Source organism: Cornus florida, unplaced genomic scaffold (genome assembly GCF_030987335.1).
Source record: "Cornus florida cultivar Cherokee Brave unplaced genomic scaffold, ASM3098733v1 CherokeeBrave_3.0.0_Hap2_Chr07, whole genome shotgun sequence".
NCBI lineage: Eukaryota > Viridiplantae > Streptophyta > Magnoliopsida > Cornales > Cornaceae > Cornus > Cornus florida.
In genome coordinates this window covers 48917517-48930449 of record NW_026775577.1, presented here as the reverse complement: position 1 = coordinate 48930449, position 12933 = coordinate 48917517, and positions in this window count along the sequence as shown.

Sequence of the window (12933 nt, the reverse complement as noted above, 5' to 3'; positions counted from 1 at the left end):
AATATTTCGAAAGAACCCGTTGGGGGGCTTCTCTAGCTACAATCGAAGCCCTTTTGTGTTATGCTTGGTCAGTCCTTCATTGCCTTATTTTCCTTCAAATTGGTGCAATTACTATCATATCTCTCAATTTTTCCGGTTTGAGCATTGAATCAACATTAAGATCCTGTTTGACAATCATTTTTACTTTGACTCAAAAAAGAAGTAGTGTTTATACTTTAGAGCGTGTTCAACACTATTTCAAAACTTAATAACGTAAATTTGTTATAAAATATTTTAAAACAAAAATATGAAAACATATTTAGTAAAAAATATTGCAAGTTTGAAAAATTAAAATAGCTAGTTAAAAATATCATTTTAGAATTATTATTATTATTATATTTTTTTTAAAGAATGTTTTGGCTATAGTGCGAAAATAACTAAAAGTACCATTTTTATATTTTCGATTTTAACCTCTTTTTTGGAAGCTATTCGGTATTATTCAAGTAATTACAAACGTTACCAAACATGTTTTGTACTTTTATCTCGCAACAGTATACTAACAAAAACAAAAGACATGAAACAAAAATATTAACGGAACAAACCCTAAATGGTCTATGCATATTATATATGTCTCATAAAAAGTGTTATGTTACGATTTTTCAAAACATGACATTTTTTACGGGACAAACGAAATATTTTATATTTTTTTTTAAGTACAACGGGGGCAATAGGTGGTTGGGAATAGCAAATGAATATGGAGTGTTTGTTTTGTAGTATTAGTGATTGTAGGTGGACTGCAACTGTTTCTCTCCTCCATCCCTGCTGTTCTTTTTCTATGTGACAATGACTTGTGATGACGACGATTGAGGATGACTTGCTTTGATACATTATGGGCCCACATCACATGGCCACACCAACTCCTCCATAAATTGTTGAAAAACATACTACTATTAAAAAGAAAACAAGTCCGTGGACCACATCTTTTCCTGACATCTATAGACTATACATATAAGAATATATATATGTATATAACACATTGAATATGGCTATTTTTCCACACTACGGGTATAGTTTATTTCCAGAGTGACCTAGACTCCATCAATCCGTTACATAATCTTCCAATTTTGTTATGCTGATCAATAACAAATTTACAATCCAATTTAATGACAAATTAATGTCCGCGCTTTGGTATTGATTTGGTTTAAATTTTGAACCAATTTTTTTTCAATATAATGATGTAAGTAGACGTTGCAATGATACATATTGATCCAAACATTTTTACTTGGTCTTGTATATATATATATTTTACAATATATTTACACACTAATTAGTGTGATCATATCCTAAGATTATATAGAATAACATTTGAACATGATCGTAGTTCAACAAACAGCGAACTACGAAATACGAGCTCAAGAAAGAAAGAAAGAAAAAAACTTTTCGAAATAGGATTTTTATTACAAATTTTGACTTTTATATAATAAGTAATTATAAAATTATCATACCTAAATTACAAATTACACTACGTACGTGTGTTTAAGGACATATTTAATGTTTTCTTTTTGACAAACCTGTTAACTAAATTTTATAAAATGACAATAATAATATAATATATCACTATAATAAAAAGGTATTATAGTTTAAAAAAGAACAAAGTAATAAACACTCAAAGATCTTTCTGCATATAATTTTAAAGTTAGTATAATTTACTCATACCTAAAATGCGTCCAATTAATTCTAGGATAATTTACACTCAAATAGTCACACCCCTAAGGTTTGTAATAAAGACACATAAATACAACTTAGGGAAAGTATGATCCAATCACCTCAGGTTTACAAACTTGAACAACACCACCTCCAACTATAATAAAAGTGCATAATTGCCCTTTAACTTTTGCGTCGACTCATTTAAATTATTAAATTATAATTTTAATTTTAATCAACTAAAATTCTCTCATTTTTCTTTTTCTTTTTTTAATTTTTTGTTAACTATTTATATTTCTTAAATTACTCATTGATTAATATATTATTTTGAGTAATTTTTCTTATTTGTCTCTTGATTTATAGAATCTATATTTATTGTTGTAATTATTATTATTATTATTTTTTTACATTATACCCCTTCTGAATTTAATTTTTGGCTCTGCCCCTATATATATATAGGGTTAAGTGCAAAAAAAACCCCCCCGATATATAGGGTTTATGCAAAAATAGTCCCTACTACTTTTGAAAATGTGCATTTCGGGTCATAAAATTCAAAAAATGTGCAAATAAGCTTCTCTGACCACTTTTTGGTCAAAATTGACATAAAATAAATTTAAAAACCCTATTTGCACTTGGGCTAAGTACAAAAAATCCCCCCTCTACTATCGATATATAGTGCAAAACAGTCCTTGTGTGATATAAAACCTCCCTATACTATCAATTTAGTGCAATTACCTCTCTATTCGCATAAAAAGACATTAATACCCTCTCTAATATAAATGAAATACTCCCTCTGTCCCACTTTAAATGTCGCGTTCGGGAACCGTGACTCACAATGTCACGGTTCCAGAACGCGACATTTAAAGTGGGACAGAGGTAGTAATATTACAAAAATTAGGCAATGTAAAAAATTCATGCTAAACAAATATATAATATAACCATTACTAATTTTCATCTAATCAGACCGAGTCTAAAAATTTCAAAATTTCGATTAATTGAAGACCATTAACTTTTTTTTTTGAATTTTTTTTTTACATAAATTTTATACTAATAGTTACAAAATTCAATATTATTCAATTAAGATCATTAACCTTAAAATAAATTTATTTAAGATATTCAATAAGTAATGACAAAGCTTTAAAAATTAATTACTAATGAATTTTGAACTAAATTAACAATATATTAAAAAATATAACTTTATTCCTCTTGATTATTACAGTAAAGTAAAGTGGATTTTTTTTTTCTTTTTTTTTTTACCCACTGTAAAGTTAAACTAAGTCATAATTATTCAACAAATAATGTATTTGGTTTATACAGTAATTATAATATATATGAATTCTTTTAAGAGAAAATTACAGTGTTGTATATATATTTTTATATATAATAGTATATGTTTTTTCAAATGAGGTTAACATGTAATGTCTTTTTAAAAAAAATTTATTTTATGTTAATTTGACCAAAAAAATGGTCAGATGGGTTTGTTTGCACCTTTTTTTTTAATTTTGTAAAATGAAATGCACATTTTTAAAAAATAAGGACTATTTCAGACAAATCATATTTATCACTTAAAAATTTATATTAGAGAGGGTATTAATATCTTTTTATGTTAACGAGAAATAATTATACTAAATTAATAATATAACAGAGTTTTATACCACACATGCATTGTTTTGCATTATATCAATAATAAAGAGAATTTTTTTGTACGTAAACCACCACCCATGTACATGTGTATATATATATATATATATATATATATATAACACGCACACACTCCCACGTAAACAGAAAGAGCAAAGATGAAGGTTGAAGTGAGATAGTGCCATGTGCGTAGTGTGAATGAGCCAAAACCGGGCACCAAAAAAAAAGGCGATTTGCTTTTGAGTAAGTGGCAACTTAACTGCATTAGTGAATGTTCCTTTTTTCTTTTTCTTTTTCTTTTTATTTTTTAAGGCTTCAATGGAAGAGTAAAAGAGATGGGACATACGAGACACCTTATATAAGGGCATTAATGAACATAATTAATGTTACTTTACTTTATATTAATATGTACGTTTTCTGTTTGATTCAATTTTAGAGGAACCACGAATGTGTAAAGAAAGATGTCTCATCCGTTACTCAAATTTTCATCTCTTTTATTTTTTGTTGTATCAAACAATGAAGACACGTTCCATTCTCTCTCACCTTTCTTTCATTTCAACCAAACTAGACATGAGCGTGACAATAAATAGGTGATATATATATATATATGTATATATATATAAATGAAAACTTCTATAAATACACCACGTTTCATACATTTAGTGCTAACTTTAACACTTACATAAAAGGTGAACACCATAATTTGTTGTTCGGACATTATTTAATTGGTAGTATATCTAATTCTTTTAATAAGTGTGTCCAAAATTACCGAAATAATATTAATATATATATATATATACACACACACACAATAATAACATACTGCTCTAAATAGAATATAGACGGGTGAAATTCCTCAATATTTCTTTCCACCCTCTTTAGAGTCATATAGAGGGTAATAAAAATATTTGAGCTAAATCAATGGGTCATTAACACAACGGCTTAACCTTCCTATTCTCAAAAAGAGGGGGACAGATCCAGGTGACACTTCTTTTTAGGATGCATTTAACCCCTTTATTTACTTTTTCTTTTTAATTTTCCCTTTTATTTGGGCAATGTATATATTTTTATCATTGTGAGGGCGTCGTCCATTCATTACTTGGTAGGTGCTGCCGAGTCAGGAATTTATTTTAGTGGGAATATTTTTAATAATTGAGCTATATTATTTGCTGATTTTTTTTAAAATAATAATATAAATAAAAAAAATCAAAATAAAAATTGATAATATTAGGAGAAAAATTATGGGTGTCATTTGAATTTGTTGTTAAAAAGAGTGTCTTTTAGAATGTTATTGAGCATCTTTTGAAAAAAAAAAAAAAAAAAAAAAAAACTTTGTAAGTTTGCAATGGGTCATTTTTATAAGGGATAATATCACTTACCTCCCTTGAGGTTAGGGCTAACTACAAAAAGCACCCCTAATATTTCAAACATTACATTGAACTCCCTCAAGGTTAGATCCGGCATAACACTTTCCCCCTTCCGATGAAAGTCAATGCCGGTCAATGCCCTTTTTTGATGGCATCATCCACTTTTGAACATGAAATAACATTTTTGCCTTTACTATAATTACAAATATATTTCTATTCTTTCTTTTGAATTCATAATTACTCATATACCCTCACAATGAATTTTTTTTTTTTAAAAAAAATTCAGAATTACACCTCCCAATACAATATACATAATATACTAGATATATCTATTTCCCATATACACACATACAAATATATGAATACCACATAACACAACAGTCTGTTATGGCTTCTTCTTCCTCTTCCATGCCGCCTTGGTTGAGTTCTTACAGATCTGGCCTCAGACCCACTTCCTTTCCAGCTGTCATCGACTACCAGAATCACTCCAGCACTAACCCATGGTTCGAATCACTAAAAGTCTTACCAATGGGCTAGTGGCCTAGCGGTATTAGTCTCTTATCTCCCAAAGGAAGGTTAGGGGTTCAAGTCTCAGAAGAGATGTGTGTGTGAGTACCAACTAGGAAAAAAAAAAATCACTAAAAGTCTTGGATAGAGAAGTTGACGTGGCCAAAGAGCGTGTCGGTGACTTTCTGTTCCTGGGTTTAGACAACAAGAACTTGGCGACGGCAACAAAAAATTACAGATTTCAGATTCGTCGATTGACAATAACTCGGCTACGACAACGAATAGGATGGCCGTTGCAGAGGTCCTCATCGCCGATGGCCACCGCATCAACAACCACCATGGATGGTACTGCATCCTTCAAGTCGATCGCCGCTCCGACAAAGCTGATCTCATTAAGAAGTGGTATCGCTAGAAATGTCGCTACTTTTGTTCCATGGAGGCATCGGAGGTAAGTAATTGTGTTATAGTGGTGGTGGTGGTGGTGGCTATGGCGTGGTAGCAGTGAAGATGGTGGTTTTGTTATGGCGATGGCGAAGATGATGGCACAGATGACCTTTGCCGACGGTGAATATGGAGTGTTCTTACTAGTGACTAGCGATGACTGAATTTGCCACTAAGATACGAGTCTGAGCCTAAGGGTGCGTTTGGATACATAGGAGGGAAAAGAAAAGAAAGGATAATATTAGTTAGGAGAGAAAAAAAAAAAGAAAAGAAATGATAGTAATAATTTCTATTCATGTTTGGATAGATAGGAGAGAAAAGAAAAGAAAGGATAGTCATTCTTATTTGGGTAAGATAGATGAGAGAAAAGAAAAAAAAAGAATAATAACCAAATTATTGTCCTACCCTTTTATATTTGTAAGTGGTTAAGTCTCTTTATTTTGAATATTTGGGGCTAACCAAATGAAGTCTTATCCACCAGAAAAATGATGCCATTGGATTATCACATAAGCCTGCTAGAAAGACTTAGTCTAAAGACTAATTATTGACATCTTCGGTGCCTTATATTAAATGACATTTTTTTTTATTGTTTGAATGTGCCCAGGTAATCAATACCACCACCTACAAAAAGTTTGGTGGTCTCCCCCTCTTATACAATTTAACCTCGTCAACCATAAAATTAATCATTTACAGGTTTGCATTACCATTTACATGTTTGAATGAGCTACAAGTCCTTTTAGCAATGCATTGCTCCAATAGTAATTTTAGTACAAAAAGTCCAAGTCAATCAAATTCATTTTCCATAAGAAAATATGAAACCACAACATGGGAAGCTGAATATAGTAGCCAAGCCAGGAACTATTACAGCTACCAAGAGCTTTACTCCTCAATTTAAACAATTAACAAATTTTTTCTTGAACTCAATAGCAACACACTCTATTCTATGTTAGCTCACTAATAACGTGATCTGTATATAAAATTTCATATCAACCACAAAAAAATAATAATAAATAAATAAATACATGAGATAACAAGCATTCCACAAAGTAAAATGATATTTTTGACGACAAACTACACCCGACTTTAAATCGACTTACATAGAAAAATCTCATGTGGCAATTCCCAACCAAAACACGCATAAAAACACACAGTTTCCATTGCAGGTACCAGAAGAGGGTTATGGCTACGACTAGTTTTTGTTTTATCTTCTCTTTTACCGATATCACGTCGGCACTTTCTCATCTACCCAAGTGAGCAACTATTTTCTCCCTTCTTTTCAAACTATCTTCTTCATCGAATCCCAGGGCAGTGATTCACTTTTCTGTGATTGTGCGTCATGATGGATCCAACTCTGTGAAAAGGCCACTTCACATCAGAGTTCTGGTTCACAAAATATCTAGAGTAATCCAATATCGACACCAATGAAAGGAAACAAAACTCTATATAGATAACGGAAAAAAACTCTTTGCCTTGCCTTCGTCCTCTCTAACTCCACCGCACCCATTGGCACTATATGCTGCTAGTACTTTGGCATCTTCTACAACGCCCTGCCTAGCTCCACTCCTCCCATCGAATACAACACCAACCCAAAATACAACGACCCAGATGACAATCACATCAAATTCTAACATGAACAACATCGAATCAATCGAATGTTACAATTATAATAATTTCAATTTAGCTTTATGCATCAGGAAAAAAAATCAAATTATCAATCCTTGGGGATGTTGAATCATAGTGTTGATGAACACTTTGATTCGACGGGATGATTAGGATGGAGAGTTTGCTGGGAATGGGAGATAGATTATAGAGTGAGAGAGAAAAGAGGAAGAAAAAAAAGGAAAAAAAAAGGATGGTAGATTGCTTGTGAATTGTAAACAGTTTGCCCACATAGTAATATAAGGAGAGTCGTATTAAGTCAGTTTTTAAACAGTCGGGGGAAATAGTAGTACTCTTCCATAAAAGATAACACATTATAATGTCTCATTAAAATAAAACAAACACATTGTCTCAAAGTTAATATCCCAAAAGCTTCATAGCAAAAAAGAAACATGATATAACCAAACTTAGAAATAATATAAAGTTTCACCAATTGTCCCAAAATATTGCCAAGTTAAAGTTATCAACGGTTCATATCCCCAAAAGACAATATAACTAAAACCATAGTCAACGTCCAAAATCATTGGACATCAATTCCTCTAATAGTTGCTTGCGATGATTAAATGGGTTACCAAGAAATTGTGTCTTTCTATTAGGATGGTCATGCTTAGTAAAAAAAAATGAAAGCCTTAACAATTGCATGCTTCTCTATTCTAATTGCTGCCAAATCTTTAAAGATTTTTTCTTCATATTTTCCCTTTTGGTTGCACTTCTCATAAAGATTGTTGAATATTTTATGAAGATTATTTCCTTCTTTAAGAAGATCATTTCCCTCTTTAAGAGCTACAACAACACCTCTTACTACTTCAATCATTTCATTATCTTGATCAACAGTCGAAGAATTCCTTTTCTTTTTCCTTTTGAAGAAGAAGTGGAATGGGAAGGTACACTTGAAGGTGTTTCAGGAGACATCATATTCATATTTTCAAACTCAGTATCCATAATTATCCAAACTTTCTTCATTCCGTGACACCAAGTGATCAATACTATATATGTTATCTATAGGATTCTCATTATGAGTTGGCACCCATTCATTGCTCAGAGCTAGCACTTACTACTGATTCATTATTCCTTTCCCTATCACTTGCTGCCCATTTATTGTTCATCTCCTTAGCAGTTAGGGCATTAAACCCCCTTGGCCTATCATTGGCAAATAAATCCAGCAACTTATCATTATTGAATATCGGAGTAGTCTTCCATTTCTCAGCTACTGGTTTTGCTTGTTGCCAAAAGAAAAAAAAAAAAAAAAAAAAAAAAAACATTATCATTATTTCAAAATGAAAAAAAATAAAGATTGTATCTCTTAAGAGTAAAAAAAAAAATCTCAATTAAAAAACCAACCGCAATTAAATTAGCCCAAACTTCAGGTTCAGCGCTCCACATTTTTGTTTCTTAACTCCAAGCAAACCCACTCAAACCAGTTTTGAACCAGTCAAAACACTTGTTAAAACGACTCTTGGTTGTTTTTTATGAGCACTGAAAAGTGTGCATTTAAACCCGTTAAGTTTAAGCATTCTAGTACTTTTATCTATCTTACTTTGCCGTTTTAGACTTATTACGTGTTATTTATATTTTCAGGCACTAATCCCAAAATTGAGCTAACTCAGTCAAATAAGAGCTTAATTGAAGCAATCCTGAGATAAACCAAAGGAGGGAGCAAAGTGGAGAAAGCAAGGAGCAAAAAGGAATCAAAGTTGTGCAGCTGAAAAGTTCGATCGATCCAACTTAGAGTTCGATCGATCGAACATCTATGATCGATCATAGTACTTCTCGATAGATCCAACCTTGGCCTTTGCTGAAATTCCAAGTTCGATCGATCCAACATCACCTTCGATCAATCGAACCCCATTTTGTCCTATTCAAATGATTGATCTTATCCACAGCTGTACGCCTACCAACCACTTTTGTCCTTTTCCCCATAAATATCTTCAAAATATCTCAGCCTTGTTCTTATCCGGAGGAGTCAGACCACTTCGATCGATCCAAGATGCAGTTCGATCGATCGAACCCATCTTCGATCGATCCAAGTTAAGGTTCGATCGATCGAACTTCCTCCAGCGAGAAAAAGTTAAAGTCCAGCTCATTTATTCCGTCCTTCACCCAATCATTGGAGAATATGCCTTGCACGACCACAGCTCATCATAGGGTGTATTTGACCTACCTATATAAGGAATATGATACACTTTTTGGTGAGGGGTCTAGAGTCTCTTGTCACACATTGAAAATCATCTTGGAGGCTATTCTTGGAGAGGAAGAAGGGAGGAAGCTAGAGCAACCATTGGAGGAGATCTTCATCTACAAGGAGCAGCCATGGAGTTAGCCCTTGAGGGTTGGATCATCACTACCATGAGTGGCTAGACATCTTCTTGGGGCTAGAGTTAGCCCCAAGCATGCTTTCTATACTCTAATCTTGTGTATTATTGAGGGATTAGTGTTGTATGATACATCTTGATATTCATGTATATATAAATCTTGATTATTTCATGGTTTGTATGGTTTAATGCTTCCAATTGACTATTCTATTCTACCCATATGTCTATGTATGCTAGAGTAGGATATTCATGTGTTTATCTCTAGATTTAGTGTTTTTGATGCATGTCTATGTGTATTGATGCTATAGATCTAGAGATTATCAAGATGATATGCTTAATGAATGCTATTTTGGTTCATTTGATGGTTTATGCCTATTCTTGATGGTTTGTGCCTCTCCCCTAGTCTAGATAGCTTTATTTTCATGCTAGTAGTGTAGATTTAGTGTAGTGGTAGTATAATGTTAGATGGGAGGACAATCTACTCTTGATATTTGATGTTCCATGCTTGTGAGTCCAAATGGCATATTCCTCTAATATTATGTTGCATGTGGATTGTGAGCTTAATGAAGGATTAATGACTTGTTTTGATCTATTGTGCTATCCCCATGTTGTCTAGACAATATATGCTCTATTGCTTAGATATATTGTGCTCTTCACATAATGTTTGGACAATACTTGCTTGATTTGTCATCGTTGCCTATTGAATCAACCTAATGCACACACACCCTTATCATATTGCAACACACCCATTACCCTCAATTGATCACTTGTTAGTAGTATAGAAAAGTATTGCTTGGTGGTGATCTCTCACCCCAAGACCTCTCTCTCTTGTTTACCTCATATTATTTTATTTAGTTGAATTCAATTTAGCTTAATCAACCAACCAACCAATTGTGTGATCACTTGACCTACTAACCCTAATTACCATAATTCATAATTCGATACACCATCAAATCCCTTGGGACGATCCCTACTCGCTCTCTCTATATTTTATATAGAGAAAGGTAGTAGTGGCTTTTTATAAATGTAAAACTTGGCCACCTCCTAAACACACACAACTCTTCAAGCTTGACTTGGTATCGCGACCCTTGTAAAGGACCCGGTCAGTTTTTGGCGCCGTTGCCGGGGATTTTTAAATTGGCAACGTCGAATTGTGAAATTCAATTAGGATTAGTACTCTTTTGATCGTGTCTTTACTTTCTTTTTATTTTCTGTTTTTGATTACTTATTAAGTTTGTTCTTCATTAATAAGGTGCATTGAGCAAGGAGCTAGCAAAGAACTTCCAAGCTAAGGAGCAAAGCAAAGGAAAAATGCTTAAAATGAAGAGTTGCTAAAAAAAAAAAATTTTGCTAAGCTAAGCTTTTAAATTTGGAGTTGAAGTGCTAAAGGACTATTGTGAGACCTTCTTACTCAACCTCCTTAGTTAAATCGGGGGCCCACGTGGAGGCATTTATTTGACATACATTGCATTTGAAATTTGTGGTTGTGAAGTTTTAATTGCATTGCTGAGAAAGTTGCTTATTCGTGTTGCATTGTGCATGCATGGTCGTCGTTCATTGAGACCTATTCTTGTCCCTCTTGATTTGCATTTAGAATCTACTATTAGGAATCCAAGGGGAAGAGGAAGTTCACATAGAACCAATCTACCAATGGATGCTCTCAATGATGATCATGTTGAAGACCTTGGTCACATAGACCAACAAGGCATCCTTCACCCTAATGTGCAAAATGATAATATGCAAGTTCCATTAGGCATGCCTAGGCCATACATTCATCAACCTCCTCAACAACAAGGCCAAATTCCAATGGGAATTCCAAGGCCAATGTATGCACCACAACTCCCCATCATTAATCAAGCTCAATATAACCAAGGTGTCCATGTTGCACCTCAAGTTGCTAATCCACCACTCGCATTGAGAGATCACTATGTGCCTAATGAGTATAATGCACCCACATGCATTCAATTGCCACCATTTAGAGCACACCATTATGAGATTAAAGCACAAACTATCCAAATGCTACCTAACTTTCATGGACTTCCTAGTGAAGAACCTTACAAGCATTTGGATGAGTTTCTTGAAGTTTGTTCTACCGTTCGATACACGGACATGCCGGAAGAAGTTTTAAGGCTGAAACTTTTTCCATTCACCCTTAAAGATAAGGCGAAGTATTGGTTCAACAACTTTAGGCCTTTTTCTATAACTTCTTGGGCAGAAATGCAACAAGAATTTTTGAAAAAGTACTATCCGGTCTCGAAGACCAATGCTATGAGAACTGCCATTAGGGAATTCACACATGGCGAGGGAGAAACTTTCCACGAGGCATGGGAACGCTTCAATGAATTGCTTAGGAAGTGTCCTCACCATGACATGCCTAAATGGCAATTGGTCCAATTCTTCTTTGAAAGCTTATCGGACAATTATAAAGGCATGGTTGATGCTTCAATGGGAGGTTCTTATATAGACCGGCAAGAGGAAGACGTGTGGCGTCTTTATGAGAGCATGAGTGAAAACTCTTTGCATAAAACATTGTCATCTAGGAATGGTAGAAATTCTCAAGGTAGGAAGAGTGTTGGCTTACATCAAGTTGACCACTCAAATGATATAACCGCCGAGATGAAGTCTTTATCTCAAAAATTTGATCAATTAATCAATCAAAACTCGGCGAATCAAGTGTCTTCCTTTCCTAATCATTCTCCTAGAGCTCAAAATGAATCATGTATGACTTGTTCTACTGTTCTTCATTCTACTCCTAATTGTCCTCATGGACAAATTCAAAATGAACCCATTGAGCAAGTTAATGCAACATTTGTGAACCAAGGGAACAATCCTTATGGTAATCATTACAATCCCAGTTGGAGGAATCATCCTAATTTTTCTTGGAAAAACCAAGGGGAGGGCTCAAACTCTTCCCAAGGCGGTTTTCAAGGGAAATACATTCCACCTCCACTTCAAAACCAAGGATCCCAAGGTTCAAGACCATATAACTCACAAGGAAATCAATTTGCTAATTCTCATTTTCCTAACCAATCATATTCTCAAGGAAATTCTAGAGGTTCCGCTTTTGAGGAAAAGGTTTTAATTGCTTTGGGCACTCTAGAAGCAAATACTCAATTGTTGCATTCTCATTCTCAGTCGATTGCCAAGCTAGAAACCCAAGTAGGGCAAATAGCTGAAACACTTAATGCTAGAGAGAAGGGAAAGATGCACGTGAATGCCCCAATCAAACAACAATGTGTTGTAGAAACCAAATCCTCATTGGAAGGGCATAATGTTGAGCATGTCAATGCGGTAACAACCTTGAGAAGTGGTAAGGTAGTAGA